Genomic DNA, 5,940 nt, shown 5'->3' with positions numbered 1-5,940 from the left:
GATGGCGGAAGCCCAAGGTCTAGCCCAAAGCCGAGTACGTACCGAGCTCAAGCCTAGAAAGTAAGCCCAAAGGCCGGGCCAAGTAGGGTGTGGATCCGACTTATTTTAGTTATATCTTAGACTTAGCTCGACTCGAACCCAACCTGGCCCACCTGTTGAACAGATCTATTAGGAACATACCATGTGTTGGTATAATAATGAACCAAGGTGTGTGATAGACCTAGTACCTTACTAATATGGTACAACCAATCCGCATCAATCCACAAATATTGTACTCCAATTCTTGAAGCAACTGCTTTGAAATCTCTTTGGAATCTGTACCCATATTTGCTCTCTCTTTCTTTTTTTTTGAGATAGAGAGAGAGAGAGCTCTACTTCCTTGCTCCCATACCTGAATTCACTCCAATACTCGCTCACTCAAAATTGCGAATTAGGCACTCCAAGATTATCTTAATGAGGAGGTACATATTATGATCATATCCATTGGTCTACAACTTCAGAACAAGTCCAGCAAGCTATGCAAGCACATTTATGGACTTAACTAATCTCCTCGTCCTTCTTTTGGCTGCATTACCAGTGTGGCATACTCCAAAGGTCATACTATATATGCTTAGGAGTTAAGGTTCGCCGTCTCGGTACAAATACCGTACCACTACCATCCTCTGACAATATTGGTATGCGATACGATACAGTAAGGTTCAGTCTACCGAATGTTGGTACGATATCGTACAACATACCAGTTTGGTACCAGTACGGTACAGTATATCAAGTATGGTACAGTACCAACCAGTACAACAAACCTTGCTTAGATTTCGTATTGTCTTTATCCCTTCCCATAAAGAACGGATTGTTAATGTTTTTGGTTTATGTTTCATGATGGTAAGTGGTATAACTCATTTAAAGTTGGCCTAGAACACCATTTAACCTTGGATATGTGTGGCCATCATGGCAGGAATTACAAATTTTATACTCAATTTTATTTTTGGACCATGAAGATAGGTGGGTCTTAAGAAGCAGTGCTGCTTAAAGTATATAGACAAAAATTGACAGGCTTGTTCATCTATATGATGATAGTTTTCTAGAAGTGTTCTTGCAAGTGCCATTAAAATCAATTCAAGTAAAACTACTTTAGTCATGATATTGGATATTAAAGCAATTGCTTTACCGCATTCATCAATCACATATCAATTTAAGAGTTCAAATTCCTTTGAGGAAATTAATAAGTTGTTATAACAACTCCAATATATCAATGGGAACAAAAGTAAGCAAGAAAGCAATTTGAAGTTTGAACTTCAACATATTAGCTGTATAGAGGTAAATGGACATATGATTGCACAATATGGCATTCTTAACCTATTATGTAAGCTCCAAAATAGTTTAGATGGAGGGGGCAAAACTGAAAGTAGAGAGAAAACCAGAATCTAAGCCTACAAACAAAAATCACGGCAGCAAAGAACAAAGACTGCAAATACCTCCACTTTGGCAAACTCCGCAACAGCCTTCTTAGCCTGAGCTGCCTCCTTGTACCTCAAGAAACAATACCCTTTGTTCTTTCCTGTTTGTCCATGCCATCATCATCCGCACCTCCACAAGCTATCCAACCTTCCCAAACACCTTTCTTATGTCTTCCTCCTTCGCATCTCTATCCAGCCCTCCAATGAAGATCTCCATCTTCGTCCGCTGTTGCCGCTGTGATATCCCTGCTTCCTCATCTCTAGGAGCAGCTACCGTTGCCGCCTCCACTCCCTCTCCCCCATCCTTTTCTGCTGGAAGATTCTTGTTCTCCTCTCTAGAATCAAGATTCTCCGTCTCCATTGCATCCTCCTGCCGAGCAGGAGCCTCGACAGCTGCCGCATCAGAACTAGGATTTTCGGATTCAGGCTGCTGGGCAGGGGTTTCTTCTGCTGCCGCCGCCAGTAAGTCTCCTGCTGCTTCTTGGGCTTTCTCCTCCTCTTTGGCCGCAGGCGATGCCTTTGGAACTCTTTTCTTGATGATCTTCTTCTTCACCACCTTTACCACCCGGGTGGTCTTTCTGGTGGGTTTCGTGGCAGTTTCCAGGGGTCCACCGCAGGAGTTTCCGATGCCGCAGGTTCAGAGGCCTCCATGGAAACATTCTCCGGCGCGACGGCGGGTTCCGCCGTGGGGGTTTCAGCGGCAGCCGGTCCGGACGCCTCCGGAGTGGCCTCGAATTCAAAGGCCTGCATAGAGACATTCTCCGGCGAAACGGCGGGTTCCGCAGGGGGGGGGGTTGTGGGGGTGTTCAGCGGCAGACGGTCCAGAGGCCCCCGGAGTGGCCTCGAGGGGGCCGCCGGCTCTGAGGCCGGAGTTTCAGTGGAGGCGGGTTCCGGAGTGGTGGCGGGCTCCTTCACGGGGGTTTCGGCGTCGGCCGGCGTTGGGGTGGCGGAGGGGGTAAATTGGGAGGTGGGGGTCTCCGCGGCCACAAAGGAGGGAGGGGAGACTTCGGAGACGGGCGTTTCTGCAGCGGCGGCAGCGGGGGATTTGGATTTGGAGCCGGGGGTTTTGGATTTGGGGGTGGATTTGCGGACGGTTTTGACGACTCGTCTCTTGGGAGCCATTGGGACGGGAGAGATTTCTAGGGTTCCGAACGGAGAGGGTTTGGCTAAAAGGGATGAAGGGGAGGAAGGGGGGAAATTACCGAAAGGGAGGGTGGTTTTATTGCCCGTTTAGCCCCTGGCGGCCCGCAGAAAACCGGATCAGGATGCACGAAGCCTTTCCCACACATGATAAGGTAGAAAGCCGCTTGGGCGGGAACGGGAGTACGCGGTAGCCAGACCACATTTCGAATTTGCGTGAAATAAACTCACGTGCGTGGGAACGGGAGAGCGATGAGATGAGAGGTTTCGGAAGCGGCATGATGGTTTGATTTGTTGGCATTCGCACATGCAGATTAATATGCGATGATGAATGAATGGTGGACAGGACGCTATAGACAGGAGGCATAGAACCATCTGGTGGTAGACGTTTGTTATGATTGGGCTGCTTGATCAAATTAGGGTTTCATAAAGTGGTCAAAATAGTTTGACATCCGTACATAATAATTATTGGATTAATTGGAATCTATATGTCTTGTTTAAAAATTATTCATATCAGATCTTAAAAAAAATGTTTTTTACATAAATATCCTTATAAATATCAAATTTTACATGAATACCCTTCCAAAAATGATATTTGCATGTATACCTTCGCAAAACACTTATTTTATTATTTTGCCCCTTTTTTATCCTTGTTTTTTTGCATGTACCCACACCATCTAAGACCGTTAAAAAATTAGTGGTTTTAAATTAAAATGACTGACACACCTTTAATGGGTAGATGTGTAAAAAGAAACATGTATAGACGATCATGATGGAAGACAAAAAAGTAATTTCAAAATTCTAAGCATATCAACCCATCCCTCTAACTAAGTAACATTTGTAGTCTTGTATTCTCAATCCATGAGGAACGTGCGCCGGATGATAAGTACTTACGGATCTCTCACTAAAGCTCTGACTTTGAGAAGTGTCCTATGGCTGATAATACGGCTCCGTCTAACTAAGCAACGTTATAGTCTTATATTCTCAACTCATGAGAAACGTGCGCCAGGTTATCAGATCTCTGTCTAGGGCCCATTCGAAAGGTAGAGCGCAGTAAAAACAAGCACTTTCTTGAGTTAACCCCTAAAGATCATGAGTTGACCTATGAATAAGTTGAGTCTACCCCAAACGGCAGCATATAGAATCCAAATAGCAATAAAAAGCTAGCCCTTTTACAAGTCATCCCCTGTGGATCACAAGTCGACGCAAGCAATCTTGGCCCTAGTGAATCATGAGTCGACTTCTAAAGAAGTCAAGTTAACCCTAGAAGACGACCGCGCCGGCAAGCGGTCGGCGAAGATTGAAGCAGATGTGCAGAAGAGGAGCTCAAGAGTTAGGAGGACGATGAGGATTGAGGAGGAGTGGAGGACAATGAGGATTTTAAAGAAAGGGATGATTGGCGATGCCGCGATGGGATTGGGAGTCGTCTTGTCGAGGTAGTTGTTGGCTCTGCACCTCAACCTCTACGGACTATTGTAGCTATGAGACAGGAGTCGGGCGGGGCCTTTCTTTGGGTTGGGGCTTGGGCAACCGCCTAGGTCGCCTAAGGCTTGGGTCAGCCTGGTTGCAACCCACGATGCAGAAAAAGAAAAGAAAAAAAGAAAATACAAGAACAGATTGATAAACGAAAGCTTGTGGGGGCGTTTGGTATGGGATGATTGTCCTAGAATCAAGGGTGATGTGGGTGGAGGTGATGAGATCACTGTGTTTGGTTGCACCACGATGATCCTACGTGGCGGTGATCTTAAATCACCTCCACTTCTCAAATCATCCCCCAACTCGGTGATGGGATACGCGTCCTTGAGGTCGGAAATCCAAGATCACCCCAGGGCAGTGATCCTGGGTTGAAAATTAAATACAAAAATACTTCTCAAGTTAGCAGAAAAATTGATATATCAATATACCAGCAATATATCATGTCAATATATATATAAATTATGTTGATATTATATATTATATTAATGATATATATTATATTATAATATATTACTAATCATATTGTTAATGATAATTTTAAATTCTAGTAGAAATATATTATTATTTTTATATTTATATAATGAAAATATTTAATATATTACAATATTACTTCTATTTACCTTATTTTTCTAATCAAAATAATTATGAATATTAAAAAAATCTATTATAACTATAAATAAAAATATTAATTCTATAATGAAAAATAACATATTTTTATAAGATTAATAATTTATAGGAGTAATAAATATATTTTTATAGAATATATTAATAATTAATATATTGATAAATATATTAATATTTATTATAAATATATTTTATATGATTAATAAATATATGATAAGGGCTATAGAATATGTGACAAAATTATGAGGTATTATAGGAATTAGTATATTGACTTACATTTTTAATTCATGAGAATTAAAAATACATAAAAAAAACCATATAAGATATATCAAGAGTATTTGTGGTATTATGTGGTCAGTGATCTTGGATCCCCATACCATACCAAACAAGTTACTCACGGATATCCGGAAATTTTTAATCACTGAACCATGACCACCAAACACATCGATCTTAGATCACCGGGGATCTTAGATCACCGTGGTGATCCTGTTGGGGTTACCAAACGCCCCCTGTGAGTAAAACGAAGGCATATATCAACAAAAGCAGCATGTTTCTTGTTTGCACATTAGTTTAAGCATAGACAAAAAAATTAGAAAGAGATGACAAAATGAAAAAGTGCGCTAGATTAAAGAAACATATGCATAAAGGCATTTTAACAACAACCGATCAGTAACCTCCTCAAAACAAGGAAAGAAGGAAAAGCAGACAAATTTTCTTGCGCTGAAAGAGGTTTATTGACACAAGGGAGATCACAAGGGATAGAAAGCGACGTATGAGGCTGTGGCAATCGGGTGAGTTTGGCCATGGTGCTGCTCTCGCCGCCAGGGATGATGAGGGCGTCAATAAAACATTTACCTCACCATTGATACAGCTGAGTTGGCACGTTTCTACTAGTTGCTTAAAGACAATTATCATGTTCAAACATGTTGGACATAGAAATAAAGGTTATTTAATCATAACTAGAGGCATCATATAGGTCTTTGTAGTAACAATTATAAGCTAAACCAGAAAGCGTATATGAATGAATAAGTTGTCACGGTAGACCAACGATCACTTAGAACAACAGTTTGAAGCGGCTGGGGCAGTTGGTGTTTCATTTAGAATCAATTGCGTCTTCAGTGGTCGTGCAATATCCCGATCTGGATTCCCAAACTTGCATTTTGGCCAGCTGGAGCAAAGTCGGCGTCACCAAGGAAACTGGGACATGGGCATGTCCTAGAGGCAAGGGTCAAAATGGAATAATATA

Source organism: Phoenix dactylifera, unplaced genomic scaffold (assembly GCF_009389715.1).
Source record: "Phoenix dactylifera cultivar Barhee BC4 unplaced genomic scaffold, palm_55x_up_171113_PBpolish2nd_filt_p 000243F, whole genome shotgun sequence".
Lineage (NCBI taxonomy): Eukaryota > Viridiplantae > Streptophyta > Magnoliopsida > Arecales > Arecaceae > Phoenix > Phoenix dactylifera.
The sequence above is the reverse complement of the archived record's forward strand: the minus strand, read 5'-3'. Positions refer to the sequence as shown.